This window comes from Oryctolagus cuniculus, chromosome 11 (assembly GCF_051225735.1).
Source record: "Oryctolagus cuniculus isolate XC-2025 breed Fujian yellow rabbit chromosome 11, ASM5122573v1, whole genome shotgun sequence".
NCBI classification, from domain to species: domain Eukaryota; kingdom Metazoa; phylum Chordata; class Mammalia; order Lagomorpha; family Leporidae; genus Oryctolagus; species Oryctolagus cuniculus.
In genome coordinates, this window is record NC_142877.1 from 93,758,306 (window position 1) to 93,782,929 (window position 24,624).

A 24,624-nucleotide genomic window follows, 5' to 3' on the forward strand; every position below is an offset into this window, starting at 1 on the left:
ATATTTTAAATTACCACAAAGCAGTAGAACAAAAACAATAATTTTTAAAGGTGTAAAAAATCTTATAGAACAATATTTCTAAACAGATAATGTAGTATGTTTGTATTTTAAGCTAAGTGTTATTACAAAATAATCAAAAAGTAAAAAAAAAAACCTAAAATGGTACAATAAGAGATGATTAATTTATTATTGTAAGAAGAAAGTATTTTTCTGTAAACTTAGCATGGCCTCATTGTACAGTGTGCATAAAGGCTACAGTAAAGTACAGTAATGTCTTAGATTTTCACATTCACTCACTGACTCATGCGGAGCAACACATATCTGTATAAACTCCCTTTATGGTAAGTGCCCTACATAGGCATACCATTTTTAAAATCTTCTATACCATATTTTTACTATACTTTTTTTTGACAGGCAGAGTGGACAGTGAGAGAGAGAGACAGAGAGAAAGGTCTTCCTTTGCCGTTGGTTCACCCCCCAATGGCCGCTGCGGCTGGCGCGCTGTGGCCGGCGCGCTGTGGCCGGCGCACCGCACTGATCCGAAGCCAGGAGCCAGGTGCTTCTTCTGGTCTCCCATGTGGTTGCAGGGCCCAAGGACCTGGGCCATCCTCCACTGCCTTCCCGGGCCACAGCAGAGAACTGGACTGGAAGAGGAGCAACTGAGACAGAATCCGTTTCCCTGACCGGGACTAGAACCCTGCCAGCACCGCAGGTGGAGGATTAGCCTAGTGAGCTGTGGTGCTGGCCTATTTACTATACTTTTTAATGTTTTCAGTTGTTTAGAGACACAAACTTTAAAATTTTGTGGACAGTTGTCTACAGTATCCAGTACATTAATTTGCTATAAATGTTTCCAACTAATGGGCGGTAGGCTATACCATACAGCCTAGGTGTGTAGTAGGCATCTAGGTTTGTGTAAGTACATTCTAAGATGTATGTTCATGACACAATTGCCTGACACATTTCTAAGAAAATATCCTTTGCCTTAAACAGTACATGACTGTCAGCACCATGGCTCACTAGGCTAATCCTCCGCCTGCGGCACTGGCACACCAGGTTCTAGTCCCGGTTGGGGTGCCAGATTCTGTCCCGGTTGCCCCTCTTCCAGTCCAGCTCTCTGCTGTGGTCTGGGAGTGCAGTGGAGGATGGCCCAGGTCCTTGGGCCCTGTACCAGCATGGGAGACCAGGAGAAGCACCTGGCTCCTGGCTTCAGATCGGCGCAGCGTGCCGGCCGCATACACCGGCCGTAGCGGCCACTTGAGGGGTGAACCAACAGAAAAGGAAGACCTTTCTTTCTGTCACTCTCTCTCACTGTCTAACTCTGCATATCAAAAAAAAAAAAAAAATAAGTACACGACTGTACAAAGTTGCATATCATGATAAAGGCAGGTGTGCATCAGCAGCCAATTAAGTGCACAGGAATGCAAATACCTGACAAAGGGCTGGGTAAAGATACCAGGAAGACATGAGGCCTGAAATTAAATTTATAGAGCCAGAGGCAAAGCAAGAAATGAGGTACTATATATTGCATTATTGGCCAAATGTTTTCCTCCCTGTACTCAGAGTTGCTGTCATGTAACTTTTCCGTTTCTTATGCAAACAAGAGAAAGTATGTTTTCCCTCCTTTTGACTCTGAATAAATACATGTCACTTGGTGTGGACAGTTCTGGGATGGGAGTGACGGTGGTCCTATTTTGTGACTGTGACTTAAGAGATCTTGAATACTTCCACATTCCTTCTTGTACCTCTGCCACCACCTGATAAAGAATATGCTCAGTATAGTATGTAGGTCCCAAACAGAGAATGGGAGTCACATGGAGCAAAGCCCAGCCTAAGTCATCTAACTCCTAACCAAATGAGGGTCACATTTTGTGGTTGTTTGAAAAGCAACAATTTGAAACTGGTAGTGGAAGTGGTATTTCAATCAAATGGAAGACCATTTGTAAAGGAGTAAATGGCTCTTAGAAAACTATAAATTCTTCAAATTAATTACTGCATAAAATTGGGAAATTAACTAGAAATTATGGGTAGGGAGTAAAACAGGATAACTTACATAGAGCATTGTATGTAGCATAGAGTATTTCAGAATTCCTCCTCAAAGACGTGGGTGAATAAGTAGAATTACACAAAAGAATGACATGAAATAAATCAGTTAAGAAAAGCCACATAGACTAGAGTAAGGGAAAAAAATGGGAGAAAGTGACTGTGCTATATGATGACCAGATAGGAGCTGGTGTTCATAATGGTACTAAAACAAAACCAAACTACCTGGGGGCTGGCATCATGGCTCACTTGGTTAATCCTCTGCCTGCAGCACTGGCATCCCATACGGGTGCAAGGTTCTAATCCGGTTGCCCCTCTTCCAGTCCAGCTCTCTGCTGTGGCCGGGGAGGGCAGTGGAGGATGGCCCAAGTGCTTGGGCCCCTGTACCCGCATGGGAAACCAGGAGGAAGCACCTGGCTCCTGGCTTTGGATTGGCACAGCCATTTTGGGGTGAACCAACGGAAGGAAGACCTTTCTCTCTGTCTCTCTCACTGTCTATAACTCTACCTGTCAAATAAATAAAAAATAAAATAAAATAAACACAAACTACCTACTGAAATGAAATATTAATGAGTATAAAGAAGAGTTGAAAATCCAATGGCTGATAATGTTTATATATGCGAAGATAACTCAAAAGGTCCACAGAAAATGCATGAAAAGATAAGTTTAGTTAGTTGCAAAAATACTTTGAATCCATGTCTATGTTTTCATAATACATTTTCTATAAACTTTTTGAAGACTCTCCATGTAACTCTGAATGCTCCAGGCACATGACAAATATGGTTAAGGGAAAATTGAAGAATGAGTATCAAACATTTGACTTAGACAACTGAACACACATAACTTTGGTAGTATCAGTCACTAGGTTTTTGTGGTCTTTTATGTGGGAATGCTGTAGAGAAATTTTAATCCGTATTACAATATGTTGGATTTTGTTTCTTATAAGACATTAAAATCTATATATCCAGTATGGAGTTGGAAATATGGACTCAATACTTAAGAAAATATTCATTTTAAATAACATTTGTCACATGACTTTAGAAAAAGATAAGGAAGTCAAGGAAACCATTATCGAAATTTAAGAAAGCAATTGGTGCTCAAAGAAAGCTAAAATGAATGGGTTTAAAAATTGTCAGAAAGGCAGAAGGAGAAAAAATAAAATGGAATGACAATTAAAAAAAGACATACATGTACTGATTCTTATGTGACAGACACTATCGTAAATATTTTATAGACATACACACATTTAATCATCACAATGGTCTTGTGGTGTAGATGCCAATGATTGCTAACATATTACACACTGAAAACAGGCACAGAGAGTCTGCGTGCAAAAATTCTAACAGCCAATCAAGATGTAAAAGAGATGCGAGTCTGAGTTTATAATGCATGCACTTAATCATTACCTGAACAAGGACAGATACAGATCTGAGAAAAGGCAGTGGTCAGCAGTGTCAATTCCTACAGGTTTTAAAAGGGTCGTACAGATGCTCATAGTTTCAGCAACAAGGAAGACATGAATTACTTTGGTTAGAAGAGCTTCCATAGGTTAGAAAAAAAAATGGAAAAGCACATGCAGGTGTTATCCTCTGATATGTATCACAACTATCCTTACTTCACATCCTCCATCAACTTCTGAATAGGTTGGTGTTTTCCAGAACCAGATGTTGAGGCCATATTTAAAGGTTAAGATGTCTTTCAGGGTCTACTGTGGAGTGAAGATCCAAGAAGCATGATAAAGACAAAGTTGTTCCTGTAGAAACAGCTTACATTGTTCTCCGTTGGGTTAAAATGGCTTAACTTTATACCTTGTGTCAGCCCAGTCACCAGATGTAGGCTGCTGCAGAAATGGTAACCATGGTCAAGGGGAAACTCTGGAAGTTGATGCAACATTTAAAGAGCTAACAGGGCCGGCGCCGCGGCTCACTAGGCTAATCCTCCGCCTTGTAGTGCCAGCACACCGGGTTCTAGTCCTGGTCGGGGCACCGGATTCTGTCCCAGTTGCCCCTCTTCCAGGCCAGCTCTCTGCTGTGGCCAGGGAGTGCAGTGGAGGATGGCTCAAGTGCTTGGGCCCTGCACCCCATGGGAGACCAGGAGAAGCACCTGGCTCCTGCCATTGGATCAGCGTGGTGCGCCGGTCGCAGCGCGCAGGCAGTGATGGCCATTGGAGGGTGAACCAACGGCAAAAGGAAGACCTTTCTCTCTCTCTCTGTCTCTCTCTCTCTCTCACTGTCCACTCTGCCTGTCAAAAAAAAAAAAAAAAAAAAAAAGAAGAAGAAGAAGAAGAAGAGCTAACAGGTGGCAGCCATCTGCAGACCAAAGCACCTGCAGAAATTCTTTGAGAGGGCATAGGGGGATGCTTCTCCATGTCTGCTACATCTCCCAACAGTTGTTTAAGCTTCTGAGAGGGTACAAAAAGATTTGTGGAAAATGTATGAAAACAGGTTTATTTTGGTGTAAACATTTTTTAAAACTATACCTAGTTTTTCTAAAGTACACATTTTCCATGAATTTTTGAAGACTATCATGTGCATAAATTTCACAAAATTTTGGATCAAAATAAGCTTACATTTTAATCCTATTTCCATGAATTTTTCAAAGTATCTCTGTATTTTCTTACACTACCCCTAGTACTTGGATAATTGAAAATGGCTTTTTTTTTTTTTTAAATCTTAGCTGATACATAGGCCTTCTACCATTTTTGCAGTCTATCTTAATTATTTGTGTGATGTCTGTGTCTTTAACAGATCTGTAGCATCTTGAGGTCAAGGACCTCATCTTTTCATCGTGTTTTTTTTCAGTATCTAATAGAACATATGACTCATAATAAAATGCATTGATAATTAAATAAGAGGAACATTTGAAATAGGTCTTAAGGGACGACTGAGAGTTTTCCAGACAGAACACAGGACTAAACTCTAAGTAGCTTTCAAGCTAATTAAACTTTTAGTCACCACTCTATTTTTTAATGCATAAATGAACAGTTTACCTTTATTCCAATGAATTGTAAAAGCTTAATCACTTCCCCTCACTGTAGTCTCCTAGAACCAATTGGGAGGGGAAATACAACACACTTTATGTTCAGGAAATACATTTCAATGGAAATATGATAAGATTAAATTCAAAGGTAAATTATTTTTCAAAGTTGTTTTTCTTTTAAATATAGAATAATTTTATTTGCTTTAAAAAAGATGTTATATCTGCTTAATCATCTGCTTAATTTCTTGTAGTTTACTGTATATTGGGCAATATTTGAATTCCTTTTCAGTAAAACAAAAGATAATTTATTGATTTTTGTAAGAATTAAATAAAATGTGATTTGGGGATACTAGATTCTAAAAGATGACATTGTTTTACACATTGATTATGATCATTTTTATTGTTTGTTTTCATAGTTTAAAAATTAAGTTTTTAACATTTTGCCATGTTCCCTTCATATGTATACATAGTTATGTATGTATATGTATACTATCTTCTTAAAAACAATAGATTAATACGTTAAAGTGAAGGATTCATTACAATCATCATAACATGAGGAAACAAGGGCATATTGTCAGCTATATTGTATGAATCCGTGAAGCAATAATTAAAACCATATACCAAATGATATAACATCCACAGATTTTTTTTTTTTTTTTTGACAGGCAGAGTGGACAGTGAGAGAGAGAGACAGAGAGAAAGGTCTTCCTTTTCCATTGGTTCACCCCCAATGGCCTCTGCTGCTGGTGCGCTGCGACTGGTGCACCGCGCCAATCCGAAGCCAGGAGCCAGGTGCTTCTCCTGGTCTCCCATGCGGGTGCAGGGCCCAAGTACTTGGGCCATCCTACACTGCACTCCCGGGCCACAGCAGAGAGCTGGACTGGAAGAGGAGCAACTGGGACAGAATCCGGTGCCCTGACCAGCACTAGAACCCGGTGTGCCGGCGCTACAGGCGGAGGATTAGCCTAGTGAGCCACGATGCCAGCACATCCACAGAAATCTTGCACTCTTCTATATTATCTTCCACAAATAAGAGACAGCACATGATATTTGTTTATGGGTCTGGCTTTTTTCACTTAGCTTAACATTCTCCTCTTTCATCCATTTTGTTCCAAATGTCAGAATTTCATAGTGATTGCCTTTTATTTAAGTATTTTCATCACTTCACAGTGTTTGACCCAGAGCATATGCTAAATAAATATTTTTATGAGTGAAAATAAAATCAGTGAAAATAGCATCAAAATCAGGAAAATGAATTTGAAATGATCATAAATCAAGGAAAAACTAGTCTCAAGAATATTAAATCAGCATTAACACTGTTTGTTGCATTGCTCTTCCTTCAAATATTAGCTCACAAATTATGCTTCTCCATTAGCCAATGGATTTTCATTCAAATAGTCTGAATGATAACTCAGAAAGATTATCTGACATTATCTACTATTCAATTTTAAAGAAGAATATAAAAGTGTAAAATTTGTGGTAGATGGAGGAATGGAGATGCAATCTCCAAACATTAAATTCACTCTTTTCTAGCCAAAAACAATTCTAAGAGGACTGATAATTCTATCATATTCTCTTTTAGGGTTATAAAGGACAAAAGTAAAACAAAATAGATTCCCTTGCACTAGTCAAATTATTGTGATTTTAAATTTAACAAATTATGTATTTGGTAGCACTGCAATGTTAAAGTTCTTTGTTAATATGATGAGTTCTATAAATTAGTAAAGCTATTTGCATAATAGATCTATCTATGAAATCATGTAACATTGTTCATTGTATACTCAACTGCTTGTCCAACATGTTCAGTGCTGTCATCCAAAGCTTGTCCATCCTCCATTGCTAAATAGAAGGTGCCTAGGATGTTGAAAATGAGGATTGTAGTTTTTATATCACTTCTAATTTAAGCCAAATAACAAACTTGAAACTTTCTTGCATACAAATCCGGGCTTTACAGGTGATTTCTAAGTTCCTTTCCTAGTTTAAATGCTGCATGGGACTACAGAGTGTATTTCTTTTTTTCTTTTCTTCTTGATTATCTATGACATTCCATAACCACTATTATGGTGGTTAGAAAATAATGTGTATAGATTTGTATGACATTCGCCTTGCTGTTGCTTTTATTCATATCTTGTTTTCTAAACTAAATTGCAAATTCTTCAGTGAGAGACTCAGTCTCCATTGGTCACTCTCACATATTGACTAACAAGATTAAGAATACATTTGACATTTGCTATTCATTTAATAAGACTAATGTTTGAAAGCTTAAATTTGAGAAACTATGAGATGATCATTATAAGTTAGCATAAATTATGTTATTATAGTATTATAGGTTAAAATTAATATTGCAAAGGGATATATTGATTTATCAGAGTTGATATTCAAGAAGTGTCTAAAATTGTCAAAGCTTTCCATTTTTTTTTTTCCTCTAGGGATTTCCATTTAGGAAATGCCAGTCACACCTCATTGCTTTCACTTTTTTAGATCTATCTTCATCGACACCTATCATCAAAGAAGAATAAAGGAAGGTTGATACACCAATCCTGAGGTTTCCAATCCCTACTAGAAAAAAAAAAAAAAAGGACAGAAAATAGTTGAGAAAAGGGGGCAGTTTGATGGGAAATGACCTGTGAGCGTTCTCTTCTTCCAGTCTCTTCTTCCTCTGTCAGTTAATCTGCAGCAGTTCTCCTGAATCCGGATAGATTCTCCTCTTCTACCACTCCCTCTACCCTCACGCAATCTCTGGAAATCACTATTAATGTACAATCTGCATGGTGCTTCCTAGTTTACCATATTAACTTATTCTCTTAAGAACCTTGTGAAATAAGTATCCAATTTAGTATCTACGTGGTTCACGCTGAAGTAACTGATCCTTGGAATGACAAAAGTGATGAGATTTGAGGTCTGCATCCAAACCTCCGAAAGCAAGTTCCTTGAAGCAGTACTAAAAACTTAGAAACCAAATGATAGCAACATTTCCTCCTTACCACTTGCTGCTGCCAGATTGTCTTTTTTTAAAATGTTTTGTTCTCAAATCTGTCTCTCTTTATATTGGTATTATTTAAATGTAAATTAATATACAGCAGAAACTAAACAGTCTGAAGATAAAGACTGACAGATAAGTCTTTAAAAGAAAAAAATTAGGCCTCCAATACGTGAATAAATTGAATGTTATAATAATTACATTATAATAAATATAACGTGTATATCAATATATGTTACACATATATTGAAAGAAACTTGATAAAGAATATTTGTGAGGATCATTAATAGAAACAGTTCAAAATTTACTGACGTTTAAGAAGAATATTTTTGAAATAGTGTGGTCAATTTTCTTTCTCTTGACTTCATTTTGCTATGTTTCCAGGGGTAGTTTTCCATAACTCCTATGAGAAACGTTTGTGGAAAACTGAATTGAAACGTAAGTTTATTTCGGTGCAAGAAAAATGGAAATCATGTATGTGAGGGATCTTCATGAAGTTCATATAAAATGTGTTCTGAGAAAATTATGCATGAATTTAAAATTTTTGCACCAAAGTAAATGTCTTTTTTAAATTTATATAAGGTGAACCAACTTCATGTATTTCATATATACAGATTTAGGAGCATAGTGATACTTCCCACACTACCCTCCCTCCCACCTACACTCCCACCCTCCGTGCTCCTTCTTTTCTTATTCTTTCTTTAAGCTTTCAAACTTTTTGAATCTTTTTCAAGAGAATCGTAAACTCTTCCTCTTCCACACTCTTGACTTATACATCTTAGAGCACCTGACTTTAAAAAAAAAAAACAAAACTAAAATTGATCAAGTGTAGCCAATTTATTTTGGCCAGTCTATGCCAATTTTTTCACATACTTTGTGATACTCTTCTTCTTAGTTGAACTCTGATCTTCAAACTGATGAACTTTGCCTTTTTCTCCTTCTTGTGAAAGCCTGCAGGCAGGTACTGATCCATTCTGATTAATGTCTAATGATGATAAACTAAAGACAAAATCCCAGCTAACAGCTTCCATCTGTGGTTATGCATAAAATATCTGCTTCTGGCAAGTAACACTATATGCAAATTAAAATTTTGAATGCTGCAGGAGTTACATAATATATTCATATATGCCTAAAATAGAGATTTCCCCACTTTTCACCACCTTCAGTTTCTGTAATTCTCAGGAACTCTATAAATACAGTAAGAAACACAATATCTTTATTTCTTTTTCTTAGTGTGCTTGTTTGGGCTTTCACAGAAAAATATATATTTTATAAAATATATTTAGTGAATATTAATTACAGAAGTTGACAATTGGTTTTTGTTTTACTGTAGCCCCCTTAAGACTATTGCCTAAATTTAATTATTATAATATAGCCCTAGGACCTGATATTTAGCATACACTTGCTGCCTTACGGCCTTCTCTGTATTTGCTGCCAGCAAAATCATCCATCCATATGATTCACTGTATCCAGATTTAACAATGGATGTAATCTACTCCATGTGCAGCTATACACACTATACAGATTTTTAACTCTCATTATTCCAGAAAAGAAATTGTCTTCCCTCTGTCTCTGTCCTCTCTCTTTCTTCTTCTTTGCAGGCATTTTCTGTTGGTATTAAGTTGTTCAAGATGACCATATGTCTGTATATTAGTTTAATGTTCATTTCAAGGAAGCATCATCCTTTCCTTGTCCTTGAGAATGAATTATGAAATTAATAATTAACTTAATATATAACTGGACAAGTCTTGATGGAATCCAATGTCCAAAATGAATGATAGCAACCTGGGAATATTTACTAAGGGAACTTTTCAAAAACAAAGTGCTCTTCGTGAATGTATCACTGTGCACTGGGTTTGACATCAGGAAGCCAGGCAATTGTGCTTATAATAACACAGCTCTGCAGTAAGTGTGTCTTCGCACTTCAATTGAAGACTCTGTAAATTCTAGAAACTAAAGAAAGGAAAGGTGGTGAAAAGTGAGACCTCTTCTTTATGCATATAAAGGCACATTATGTAATTTATGCAGTACTCTATTTTTTTCGTAAGTGGAAGATAGGAAGATACATTCCATTATCTTTTGATGGGACAATCCAGAGTTGTTTTGTATCATCTAGTAGAAAATTATATGTGTTTCTCACATTTCATTAACTCCTGAAGTGTACTCTTTAACTTGTAAACCACTCAGACTGATTCTTCTCTCATTTGAGGGATTCAATTACAAAACCTCTTCTTAAGTGATAAAAGTAGTTTTAAAGATGTATTTGCACTAGGTGCTGTGCTGTGCCTGTGTTGACCTTTATTTTTTTTTTCTTTTTTAAGTGTTCACTGAGTACACCTGGGCTTTCCAGATCTCTGAGGCATTATAATAATGACAATTTCATGATTAGTAAATGCTGGAGAGATAGAAAGTTTGAGTTGAGAAAAATGGGGAAAGCTGAGATGTTTATCTTTGAGAGTGTGGCATAAAATGATGAATCACACCAAATTATTGGGTAATTTATTAGTCTATGGGAACTTGGAAAGGAACAGTTCTCACTCCTAGATGCATGTGTGACAAAGGTAATTTAGTTAATTTGGAGGGAGTGATTCTGAATAAGACCTATCAAGAGTGAATGAATGAGAATATTATTCAGTGCTAAATATAAATAAGCCACCAGACATGGAGGAGACTTAAATGTATAATTCCAAGTGAGAGAAGTCATTTTTAAAGGGTATTACAGTATGCTTCCAGCTATATGACATTATGGAAAAGGCAAAATGAGCAAAGAGTAGAGATTAGTGGTTTCCAGGGGTTAGTGAAAAGGAGGACTGAAGAGGCAAAACATGGAAGATTTTATTTTTTTGCAACAGTCGATCTATTCCTGGTGACATTATAATGATACCTATGTATCACTAGGCATTTGTCAACATCCATACAAGAAGGTACAACACAAAGAGTGAACACTAACGTAAACTGTGTATTTTGGGTGAAAAAGACATGTTCCTGTAGGTTCATCAGTTGTAACAAAAGCACACTCTAGTGTGGGATGTTGGTAGTGGGGGTGGCTATTCATTTATCCAAGCAGCAAATATATGATATAAGAAGTCTCTGTAATTTCTGTTCAGTGTTACTGTGAGCCTAAAATTAGTCTAGAAAGGCATTTAGAAGAAAAAATGAAGGAGTAAATTAATAAATGTTGTTTTTCGGACACTAAATAAAGGTATTTGACAAAAATTATGTAGCAGAGAATGGGTTCATATCTCCTAACCTTCAGAAAATGAAAGTCTGTCAGTCGTTTTGACTGAGGTAAAATTACTACTTTACTGATATTCAGTGTTGGATTAGGCTTTGCAACACACTTTTGGAGAAATTGCAGGTCACAACCACTGTTTCTTTATCGACAACTCCTATACAATGATCAGCCATGGCAGTCATCTAGATCAGTGTACTCTTTAAAAAAAAAAAAAAAGGTTTATTTATTTATTTATTTGAAAGCAGTGTTACAGAGAGATGGACACACACACACAGTGAGTCCAGGTCTCCCACATAGTGTCAGGAGCCCAAGTATCATCTTTTAGTGTCAACTACTACTTTCCCAAGTGTCAAGTGTCTACTGCTTTCCCAGGAGCATTAGCAGGGAGCTAGATCGTAGTGCAACAGCTGGGACATGAAACCCTCCCATATGGGATGCCAGCATTGCACGCAGCAGTTTGACCCTTTGCACCACAATGCATCCCCTGTACTTTACTTTATAGTCTTCATCCAGTAAATCAGATGATAAGAAGAGTCTCAAAATGTGTCCATGGGGCCAGCACTGTGGCGTAGTGGGTAAAGCCATAGCCTGCCATATCAACATCCCATATTTGTGTCAGTTCAAGTCCTGGCTGCTCCCCTTCCGATCCAGCTCTCTGCTACTGCCTGGGAAAGCAGTAGAACATGGCCCAAGTCCTTGGCCTCTGCCTACATGTGGAAGATCTGAAAAAAGCTCCAGACTCCTGGCTTCGAATAGATCCATCCCCAGGCGTTGCTGCCATTTGGGGAGTGAACCAGAAGATGGAAGACCTCTCTCTCTCTCTGCCTTTAAAATAAATTAATAAATTATATAAATAAATAGATGAATAGATAAATAAATTGGGAAGGAAGGAAGGAAGGAGAGAGTAAAGGGATGGAAGTGAAAGGGAGGAGAGGGGAGGGAAGGGGAGGGGAGGGGAGGAGGGGGGAGGGGAGGGGAGGGGAGGGGACGGAAGGGAAGCGAAGGGAAGGGAAGGAAGGGAAGGGAAGGGAAGAGAAGGGAAGGGAAGGGAAGGGAAGGGAGAGAAAATGTGTCCATGTTAAGATCTCTGTTGCAGTTGAACCAGTAAATCCCAAGCATGGAATGATCACCTTCTATTAGACATGTGAACCATAGAGGCTAAGAGAGCAAAAGACAGAAGGTTCACAAAAGGGAACAGAGAAACAAAAATCAGTGCAGCTTGGCAGTTCCTCCTTGCAGTGTATTTCTGCCACCTTCCTGTTTCCTTCGTGTTCCTGTTGAGCCGCTCTCATCTATACCACTCCACCCCTTCCTTCCACTTGTGCTAGCTTATATAGGTCAATGCTAGCTGATTTCTAACTTTTGACTAAGATCCTGGTTCTGTAAGACAGTTAACTGCTAACACTTAATTTTCTAATGAAGTACATTTATTATTAGTAATAAATAGAGCCTTCAGAGGTAGACAATCTCACCTAATTAAATGTAATCTATTACTTATTAACACAGTGATGAAATGCAGTGAAAAATTACCACTGTGATTATTGCTACAGCTCTTTACTTCAATATCACTGATAAGTCTTAAAGTTAATATAAACTATATTTAATTGTAATATTTTGTATTAAATATTTAAAATACAGAAATGGAAAATGATGGTCCTAATTAAAAATGCAGACTTTAAAAAATCTCTTAAGGAAGAAAAATGAATATAATTAATTTCAGAAATTACTTATTGATTGTGGTTGACCCACTTTATCACTTTGATGTGTACAAGAAGCAACTAAGTTTGCTAAGAAAATGTTAGGAGGCATACAGATTAGCAATTCCCTTTTTAAAAAGGAATTATTTTCACTTTATTTGAAAGGCAAAGGCCTGCAGCAGCCAGAGTGGGGCCAGCAAAACTAGGGCAGTGAGTGGCAGGGACCAAGGTTACCCCTAAAGTGTGCATCAGCAAGAAACTGGATTGGAAACAGGAGCTGGCACTTGAAGCAGGCACTCCAGGATGCGATGAAGCATCTCAAGTGCTTTTTAAATTGCTTTTTAAAATGCTTGGTCCCAGATCAAAATTTCAGAAACTGCTATATTTAGTTATTGCAAATGAACAATTAAGGGTGGTGAGTGAAGGGACTAAGATTTCTTCATGTTGTTGCATGAATTTGCATTTAAGCCAGGATAGGAGGCTAAAATGACCCATGTTCTGATGCATTAGAGTTGGAGACATCAGTAAAAAATCATGTTTAGCTTAACATAGACAGATGGCCACATAAAAAACACTTACAAATGTGTATATTTCCAGAGATCAATATAAACCTATATATTTCTTTGCTCTATTAGTGAAGAGTGCCTGAAAGAAATGACATCCTAGTAACAACAAGTACACCACACTCAGATATCTTGTGTCTAATACTATTCTACAAAAAAAAGAAAAAATGAAATGGCTGATTATAAAACTGGGACAGGAAAGGAAAGCCAAGAGCATTCTGTAGTACCAGAATATAAAGTACTAAAGAAACAAACAAAATCATATTCACACTCATAGAGAATGGAGAAAGTTAATAGGGAGTCAATGGAAAGAGTTACTATAGCAAAAACTGGAATATTTTGAGCAGAGAATAAGAAAGGTAGTATTGGATTATAAAGCATACAATAATTATTCATGAGTTCATACAAATAAAAATAAATAATTAAATAAAGTAATACATGGAGGTGAATAGACAAATCACATGTGCCCAAGAATTCCAAATAATTTATGTAGACATTCTTCCCTTAAGGCTGGTATAAATTCTCATTCCTTAAATGTGGGCTGAACATGGTCATTTCCTGCTAAAGAGTACGTTATGGAGAGGGGAAAAAGGGAGTAACTTTACACTGAAGAAATCTTGAAAACACAACCACAGTGAAGGGGTCAAATAGAGCAACAGTAGTCACAGACAATGTTGGCAGTATGTATACTGATGTGTGATGAAAATAGAAACTTACCTCTACCCTCTTCTTCGCCCAAGTCCACTACCACACTCCACTATGGGAACACCATCAGAGAAATCCCCAAGAGCTATTGCAAAGCCATTCAGCAAAACACTTTTATTTCAAGGCTCAAGGTTTTCAGTCATTAATAAATAAATAAATAAATAAATAAATAAATAAATAAAAGAAAATCTGAGAGAAATATTCACTGCCAAGAGGGTCCAAAGGAGACATAACAATCAAATGTCATGCTACATCTTTGAACAGAAAGGACATGAAAGGAAATTTAAGTCTAAGTAAATTACAGATTTCAGTTAATAGTAATGTGTCCTGGTTGGTTCATCAGTTGTCTAAAATATACCATAATACTTTAAGATGTCAAAAATATGGCAAATATGTAAGATATATATGATCACATCCTATATTATTTTCTCAATTTTTTTGAAGACCTAAACCACTGCTAAAACATAAAGTATATTTTTAGAGGGGCCTTTGGCAAAGATTTTTGTATAAGATGGCCAAAGTGTATTCTATATGATTCCGGTCCAGAACCACATTTGGGACATTTCTCCAGTGTGTGAATTCTTTCAGGCTCAGGACTCTGTCTTGTTCTCTGTATTAGTTAAAGATATCAGGTCTAAGTATGCAATATCAAACTAGTGAATATTTGCTGATGGATGATTTAATTTGTAAATAATAAATGTATTTCAGTCGCATTTCTAGTTAAGGCAAGGACAGATTCTTATTTTCCTATGAACATCAAAGTTTTACAAGTTTCTCTTTATAATTGCTTTATTGGGATTTTCATCTATGTGATAGTTCACTTTTCTGTCAAATCAAAGCTTATATATGTTAAGTTTTGATTTCTTTCCATAACCATTCATTGGTACCTAATTGATGCAACTTGTTACATTTATACTCTTTATATTTATATACAAAGAAAATTTAATAGAGATCAAAATCTAAAAATTGCTATTCAAGCAATCTTCTGAAGTGTTAGGTGTATCATATATTTATGTCAAAATATACAAATATATACATACATAGGTATGTACACACGCACACACACACACACACATTCCCTATCTGCTTCCATCCCTCTTAAGATAGTACATATGGCCGGTGCCGCGGCTCAACAGGCTAATCCTCTGCCTAGCGGCGCCGGCAAACTGGGTTCTAGTCCTTGACGGGGCGCCGGATTCTGTCCCGGTTGCCCCTCTTCCAGGCCAGCTCTCTGCTGTGGCCCGGGAGGGCAGTGGAGGATGGCCCAAGTGCTTGGGCCCTGCACCCCATGGGAGACCAGGAGAAGCACCTGGCTCCTGGCTTCGGATCAGTGCGATGCACCAGCCGCAGCGCGCCAGCCGCGATGGCCATTGGAGGGTGAACCAACGGCCAAGGAAGACCTTTCTCTCTGTCTCTCTCTCTCTCACTGTCCACTCTGTCTGTCAAAAAAAAAAAAAAAAAAGATAGTACATGTGATGGTGAAGATCTGACAGAATGTTCCATGATAATCTCCTCATGGCAAGATCTTTAATCACATCTGCAAAGCCATTCTTGCCATCTAAGATAATTTACAGGTTACAGAGATTCAGATGTGGATATCTTTTGCAGAGATATTAGTTTACCACAATTAGTCATGAATCTGGAGTTCCCTCCACACTCTATTCTTATGTTCACCCATGTTGCTGCATGCATCAGTACATCATTTATTATACTGACTGGTAATATTACATATGAGTATATATGAATATACTCATAGCACAAGTTGCTTATTCATTCAGCTGTTGGAGTACGTTTGGGTTATTTATTCTTTTGACTATTATGTAGCATTTCTTTGAACATTTGTTCACAGTTCTTGTGTGGGCATATATGTTCCGAGTTCTCCTAGATACATACCAATATATGGAGTCAGTGGGTCATAGGGTAACTCTATAGTTAATATTTTGAAGAACCTAAAAAAGTGTTTTGCAAAGTATTATACATTTTATAATATCATCAACAATGTAAGAATGCTTCACTTTCTCTGTATCCTCAATACTTGTAATTATCCCTTTTTAACCAATGAAGTGGTATCTCACTGTTTTGTTGGTCATTTCTAGTGACTGATAATGTTCTTCATTTATTTAACTTACGGTCCATTTTATTAGCTTATTTATTAGAAAAAGTTACTCAAATAACTTGCCTATTTATTTTCAAGATATTATCAGCTACTTAATTAGATTCTTTCTACAAAATTCAGAACACCCAAAGGGATCATATATAGAAGCCCAAGTGTCTGCTAATAATAATAGATAGAATTAAAAAAGGAGAGAATGATCCAATATGAGAAGCAGGACACACAGCAGACTCATAGAATGACAAATTCCCTAAATAGCACTCTGGCCTCAGAATCAGCCAAAAAGGCATTCAGATCTGGCTGAAAAGCCCATGAGAGCATTTCAGGCATGGAAAGCCAAGACACTGTGGTAAAAAATTACCTACGTGAAAGATCTCTGTGAGTGAGATCCCAGTGGAAAGAAGGGGCCATCAAAGAAGGAGGTACCTTTCTCTGAAGTGAGGAGAGAACTTCCACTTTGATTATGGCCAAGTCTAAATAATGTCAGAGTTTGTGGACTCAAGAGGCTTCCATAGGCTTGGCAGCTCATGACAAGACCCTCTGTGATCACTGACGTCATAAATAAGAGTATCAGTTGTTAAATCAACAACAGGAGTCACTGTGCACTTGCTCTTCATGTAGGACCTCTTTCCTTAATGTGTTGTACTATGAAAATTAATGGTACAACTAGTCTTCAAGCAGTAATTTATACTACGTGTGTCTGTATGGGTACAAACTGTTGAAATCTTTACTTAGTATAGAGTTGATCTTATATATATAAAGATAATTAAAAATGAATCTTAATGAAGAATGGGATGGGAGAGGGAGTAGGAGTGGGATGGTTTGGGGGTGGGAGGGCGGGTATGGGAGGAAGAACCGCTATAATCCAAAAGTTGTACTTATGAAATTTATATTTATTAAATAAAAGCTTTCTATAAAAAATTCAGAACACCGGTTTGTGAGGATAAATTCCATTCATTAAGGCAAAAAACAGATTTCAGGTAGCCCAGGAGCTGAGGAACAGGCTTGATTTTGGAAATATTTGTGAATACCCAAGTTTCCCATCAACCTTGCTCTGCTCTGTAATCGCATATTTCTCATTTTCCCTGTAGAAGATCTCACCTTCCTGGTGTCTGGGTTTCTGCAGCTGCTTCTCCTTGAAATAAGCCTCAATGAAGTGTTTTGGGATTTTCATACTGCTGATATCAGTTTTTGTGGAGGCGGCAATGACAAGTTTCTGATGTGTTCTACACAGAGGAACCTAACTTGGGGGAAGACGTCCAGTCACCAGCAGCAAGTCACTATTCAGCTGCTGCAGGAGAACCACCCTCTTGCCTCTGTGGTGCCCAGTGATGGGGATCAGAATGATCCCAGGGGTGATGACAGCTTGCAGTTTCCTCATGTGCTCACTGAAGGGCTTTTGCTGTGGCTGAAGAGCTTTCAAGGCACACTTCAGTGAAATAACATCTAAGCATTTTGCAAAGCTTAAAAACCCTGGTGACGTCATTCTTCTAACCACCATCTGTTTTCTTGTGCAGCAAAAACTTTCATCTTTTCAATCCTGGATTTGGGATCCTGAATTTGGGAGCCGAATATTTCCTCTTGTACAAGGCCTCCATGTAATACACACCAGGTAGGGAATATCTGTCATTCACTCTCATGAGGACAGGGTTTCAGCTGCAGGGTGCTTCCTCTTCTTGGACTTCTTATCCTCGAGGTTACTGTTTTTAAATTTGCTGCTGGCAGTATTTACCTTATTGGCTGGAGATCCTTCTTAGTGTCCAGCTTCTGAGCTGAAGCTTTTTCACCCACTATCTTGCAAGATGCAAAAGAGTGCCTTTTTACTTATTTAAGAGGTAGAGAGACATAGGGAGAGAGGAGAGATAGAGAGATTAAAAAGGGCAAATAGATGATAGATGATGGATGAATGGATGGATAGATAGATGATTGATGATAGATACATAGATAGAGATGACAGATAGATAGATTCTATCTGCTGGTTCACTACCCAAATGACCACAATGGCCAGCACTGGGACTGTGGGTCATAGCTGGGAGCTCAGTTCCTATCTTCCACATTGGTGGCAGGAATTCAATTATTAGAAATAGCACTGCTGCCTCCTAGGGCCATCAATGTCAGAAAGCTGGAGTCAAGACCTTGAGCTGGAAATCAGACCCAGGGACTCTGATGCAGGATTCAGGTGCCTTAAATTCTAGTCTTAATTCCCACTTTTGTCCATTTGTTAATTGAGTAGTTTGTCTTTTTATTGTTAAATCATAAGACTGTTTGTAAATGCTGACTATAAGTTCCTTTGTCGATACATGATTTAAAGTATTTTCCTTCATTCTTGGAGATATCTTATTTTCCCCAGACTCCCCTTATTTTCAGGTATACAAACTTAACGCATTTCATTAGTACAACTTTAGGAACAAAGTGATTCTTCTCACCATACCTGCCATCCCACCTGCACTCCCACTCTTCTTCCTTATCCTTTTCCTATTCCTATTCTTATTTTTCACTAAATTTATTTTCAATTAATTTTATACAAATATGATGAACTCTATACTAAGTAAAGAGTTAAGCAAATAGCATGAAAAAAATATTGTTCAGTAGTCAATGGCTGTGATTGCCATTCTATGAGTCTGCTGTGTGGATTACTTCCCATGTTGAGCATTCTCTCCCATTTAATTCTATCTATTATTATTACAAGACACTTGATTCTATTTATATGATCACTTAAACACTTAATATGATCACCTTAACACTTAAGATGGCATGTTTACCACCCAGCTTAATGGGATTTGAGTCCCATAACAAGTTTTTAAACTGTACCCTCAGAAGTAAGTCTATAGTTATGTATGGAGAACTATACAACTTTACAGCTACAAACTCCCTCCTCACTCTCTTATTCCCAATCTTATTTTTTACTGAGATCCATCCTCATTGGAATTTATACACATATGATTCACTATGTCAAGTAAACAGTTCAATAAATAGTATGAAGAACCCCCCCCCCCCAAAAAAAAGAAAAGAAACCGGTCCTTTGACTCAAGTCATCCCTTCTCAAAGTGTCAATTTCACTTCTATAGATTTCGTTTTAGGTGCTCTATTAGTTATCACAGATCAGAGAGAACAAATGATATTTGTCCCTTTGGTACTGGCTTATTTCACTAAGTGTGATGTTTTCCGGATTCATCTATATTTTTGCAAATGACCAGATTTCATATTTTGTACCACTGTGTAGCCTTGCATGGTGTACATATCCCATAATTTTTTATCTAGTCTTCGGTTGATAGGCATTTAGGTTGATTCCATGTCTTAGGTATTGTGAATTGAGCTACAATATACATGGGGGTGCAGATAACTCTTTTATTTACTGATTTTATTTCCCTTGGGTAAATTTCCAGGAGTGGGATAGCTGGGTCATATAGTAGGTTAATATTCAGATTTCTGAGCTATCTCCATACTGTCTTCCATAGTGGCTTTACCAGTTTACATTCCCACCAACAGTGGATTAGAGTATCTTTTCCCCACATCCTCGCAAGCATTTGTTGTTTGTTGTTTTCTATATGAAAGCCATTCTAACTGGGGTGAGTTGAAACCTCATTGTGGTTTTGATTTGCATTTCCCTGACATCTAGTGATCCTGATCATTTTTTCATGTGTCTGTTGGCCATTTGGATTTCCTCTTTTGAAAAACATATCTGGATTATTGGACATTTCTGAGATGGTGGAGTAGGGAGGGAACTTACTGATCTAGTCCAAGAGAAGATAGTTTAAAAGTGGTGAAAAGAGTGTAATCTTATGGAAGAGTTAGGGAGAAAATGGCAGAGGAAACTCTACCAAAATTAGAGAAATATGGTAGAGCTATGTGGTGGGTTGTGGGAACTCATGGCTCAGGACTCCAGCAACTTAGAGTGTACCCAGTAGCCAAGAGCCTACCCAGCATCTGAGAGCCTACGCACCAACATTGGAAAGTGAGGTGAGACCAGACCATAGCAGCCCAAGCCACTGGCGAATAGCTGCAGGAATAGCCTAGAGGAAACCTGGCTTGGTGCCCCATGGGAATAGTGCACCAGCCAAACTAGAGGAGGAAAAAAAAAGGATAATCACTTCACAACAGCATCCTGTAACACGCTGATAAGGCAGTTGCCATTTTGGACATATAACAGTTGCACCAGCTTGTGCCTGTGCCCAGCAACCAGCTGAGTTGAGACCCTGACTCTGGATTGAGAGAACTATCAGTTGGCTAGGAGCTTGGGACTGTGTGAGGCTTCTGTACCGAGACTGTGAACAATACTGAGGATATGTGGGAGGACTCATGGTGTGGCTGGTACTTTGAGCAGTCATAGTGGGAGACTCCACATGCTCAGGGCTTTCTGGCTACCTGATGAGAGACATTGCTGGGAAACTGAACTTCAACTGAGGACTGCACAGATACTTAGTGTCCTTCAGACAGAGAGGACAAATGTTATACCCATTGGAGCTAGCACTCAGACTCTGGTCTATATTGAGGAGAGGCGCTCAGCTGAGCAGAATAAATTTTCCATCTGATTAAAAAAAAAAAAAAAACAAGAGAGAGATGAGATTTATCACAACAAATCTGTATGTGTCACCTTAGGCATGTCCTTAACCTTGGAGAACTGAACAGAGCTCGCTGGCCACACCTACTACAATCCTCTAAACATTCAATGAAAGCAGACTTTCCACTTATCTACAGAATCATAGTACAAAGACAAAAGCCACCACAGCAAAAAAAAAAAAAAAGGGAAGAAGAAAAAGAAAACAATAAGTATCTCCACAAATGCTGAACAACAAATGCACAAATTCAAGAAACAAGAATAAGGAAGACAACATGATGCTCCCAAAAGAACACAACACTTCAGTTCTAGATTGTGAACATGAAGAGATAGAAGAAATACAAGAAACAGAATTCAAAAATTTGATCATAAGATTACATAGAAATAATCAAAAGCAAACGCATGAACTACTGAAATCCATACAGGACTTGAAAGAAAATTTCTTCCATGAAATTGAGATCTTAAAGAGAAATCAAAATGAAATGAAGAATTCAATAGGACAAATAAAAAATGCAGTGGAGAGCCTTAACAACAGAATCGGTGAAGCAGAAAAAAAGAATGTCAGATTTAGAAGACAAAGTACATGAAAGTATACAGTCAAACCAAAGATAAGAAGAGGAAATTTAAAAAATATAAAACACTGTTGGGAATCTACAGGATTATAAAAAGGCCCAGTGTATGAATTCTAGGAGTTCCTGAGGGCATGGAAAGAGAGAAAGGATTAGAAGGCCTTTTTAGTGAACTAATAAAAGAAAACTCCCCAAATTTGGAGAAAGAAAGGGACATCCAAGTACAGGAAGCACACAGAACTCCTAATAGACATGACCAGAAAAGATCCTCACCATCACATATTGTATAATCAAACTCACCACAGTAAACATAAAGATTCTAAAATGTGCATGAGAGAAATGCCAGATTACTTTCAGAGGGGCTCCAGTTAGACTCACAGCAGACTTTTCATCAGAAACCCTACAGGCTAACAGAATGGTGAGATATAGTCCAAATCTTAAGAGAAAATAACTGTCATCTCAGAATATTATACCCTGCAAATATCTCATTTATGAATGAAGGTAGAAAAAAGACCTTCTATAAGAAAACAGAAATTGAAAGAATTTGTCACCACCTGTCCAGCCCTACAAAAGATGCTTAAGGATGTGATGCACACAGAAACACAGAAACATGGTCATCACTACAAAAGAGGATAAAGGAAGGAAAATCTCTCAGTAAAAGTTCAAAGGAGATTCAAAATAAAAAATAAGATTATGTTTGAAAAAATGGCAGGGCAAAGTCATTACTTATCAATAGTCACCTTGATTGTAAATGACCTCAACTCCCTAGTTAAAAGATACAGACTGGCTGAATGGATTAAAAAGCAAAAGCAAAATCCATCTATTTGTTGCCTACAAGAAACACATCTCACCAACAAAGATGCATGCTGACTGAAAGTGAAACGATGGAAAAAGATATTCCATGCCAACAGAAAACAAAATGAGCGGTGTAACCATCTTAATATCAGACAAAATAGAATTCAACACAAAAAAACTGTTAAAAGAGACAAAGAAGGGCACTACATAATGATGCAAGGATCAATTCAACAAGAAGATGTAACTATTATAAACACATACGCACCTGGCTATTTAAAAGAAATGTTACAGGATTTTAAAGGGAGACTTAGGCTCCAATATAATAGTATTGATGGACTTCAATAGTCCACTTTCACCAATGGACCTATCAACCAGAAAGAAAAAAAACAAGGAAATAGCAGATTTAATTGACACTATAGACCAAAAGGACTTAACAGATATCTACAGAACTTTTCATCCTACAGTTGAAGAATACACATTCTTCTCAGCAGTGCATGGAACTTTCTCTAGGATTGCCCACATTCTAGGCCATAAAGCAAATCTGAGGAAATTCAAAAGAATCGAAATCATACCATGTATCTTCTCAGACCACAAGGTAATGAAGTTGGAAATTAGCAACTCTGGAATCTCTAGAGCATATGCAAACACATGGAGACTGAACAATATGGTCCTGAATGAACAGTGTGTCATAGAAGAAATCAAAAGAGAAATCAAAAACTTTTTGGAAGCAAATGAAGATGACAATACACCATATCAAAACTTATGGGATACAGCAAAAGCAGTGTTAAGAGGAAAGTTTATAGCAATAGATGCCTACATTAAGAAATTGGAAAGACACCAAATAAATGAAGTATTGAGGCATCTCAAGGATCTAGAAAAACAACAGCGAACCAAACTCAAAACTAATAGGAGAAAAGAGATAATTAAAATTAAAGAAGAAATCAACAAAATTGAAAAAAAAATCAGCAAAATGAAGAGCTGGATTTTTGAAAAATAAGCAAAGTTGACACAGCATTGAACCAACTAACCAAAAAAAAAAGGATGTAGAAGACCCAAATCAATGAAATTAGAAATGAAAAAGGAAATGTAACAACAGACACAACAAAAATAAAAAGAGTAAACAGAAATTACTACAAAGAGCTGTATACCAACAAACTCAACGATGAGAATTACAAAACATTAAAGAAAGAAATATAAGAAGATACAAAAAGTGGAAAAATCTTCCATGTTCATGGATTAGAAAAATCAATATAATCAAAATTTCCATTCTTCTGAAAGCAATTTACAGATTCAATGCAATACCAATCAGAATACCAAAGACATTCTCAGATCTGGAAAAAAATAATGCTGACATTCATATGGTGGGATCTCCAACAGCTAAAGAAATCTTATACAACAAAAACAAAGCCAGAGACATCACAATACCAGATTTCAAGACATACTACAGGGCAGCTATAATCCAAATAGCCTGGTACTGGTACAAAAACAGATGGATAGACCAATGGAACAGAATAGAAACACCAGAAATCAATCCAAAGATCTACAACCAACTTATGTCTGATCAAGGAGCCAAAACCAATCCCTGGAGCAAGGACAGTCTCTTCAACAAATGGTGCTGGGAAAATTGGATTGCCACATGCAGAAGTATGAAGCAAGTCCCCCACCTTACACCTTACACAAAAATCCACTCAACATGGATTAAAGATCTAAATTTACAGCTGGACACCATCAAATTATTAGAGAACATTGGGGAAACTCTGCAAAACATTGGCACAGGCAAAGTGTTCTTGAAAAAGACCCCAGAGGCACAGGCAGTCAAAGCCAAAATTAACAAATAGAATTGCATCAAATTGAGAAGTTTATGTACTGCAAAAGAAACACTCAGGAGAGAGAAGAGGCAACTGACAGAATGGGAGGAATTATTTGCAAACTATGCAACTATAAAGAGATCAAGAAACTCCACAAAAACAAAACAAATAACCCAGTTAAGAGATGGGCAAAGGATGTAAACAGACATTTTTCTTTCTTTTTTTGAAAGCTTTTATTTAATGAATATAAATTTCATAGGTACAGCTTTAATATTCTTCCCCTATACCAGCCCTCTCACCCTGACTCCTGTCCCACCTTTTACACCCTCTCCCACCCCATTCTTCATTAAGATTCTTTTTTACTTATCTTTATATACAGAAGACCAGCTCTATACTAAGTAAAGATTTCAGCAGTTTGCACTCACGTGGACACACAAAGTATAAAGCACTGTTTGAAGACAAGTTTTACAGTTAATTCCGATAGTACAACTCATTAAGGACAGAGGTCCTACATGAGGAGTAAGTGCACAGTGACTCCTGTTGTTTATGTAACAACTGACATTCTTATTTATGATGTCA

General features: G+C 37.4%; 1 long non-coding RNA gene and 1 pseudogene across 6 annotated transcripts in view; one reads left to right on the forward strand and one right to left on the reverse strand.

Moving 5' to 3' along the window:
- LOC127491050 (uncharacterized) overlaps positions 1-24,624 on the forward strand; it is a 331,646-nt gene that overhangs the window by 154,455 nt on the left and 152,567 nt on the right. For 5 of the 6 annotated variants that reach the window (XR_016216248.1, XR_011380189.2, XR_016216247.1 and 2 more), the window contains one exon: positions 17,833-17,927. The exons of the other annotated variant lie outside the window; for it this stretch is intronic. This is a non-coding gene — a long non-coding RNA (uncharacterized LOC127491050). The remainder of the gene's footprint in view (positions 1-17,832; positions 17,928-24,624) is intronic. 6 annotated transcript variants of the gene reach the window in all.
- LOC100343556 (large ribosomal subunit protein eL6 pseudogene) lies at positions 17,238-17,801 on the reverse strand (annotated as a pseudogene).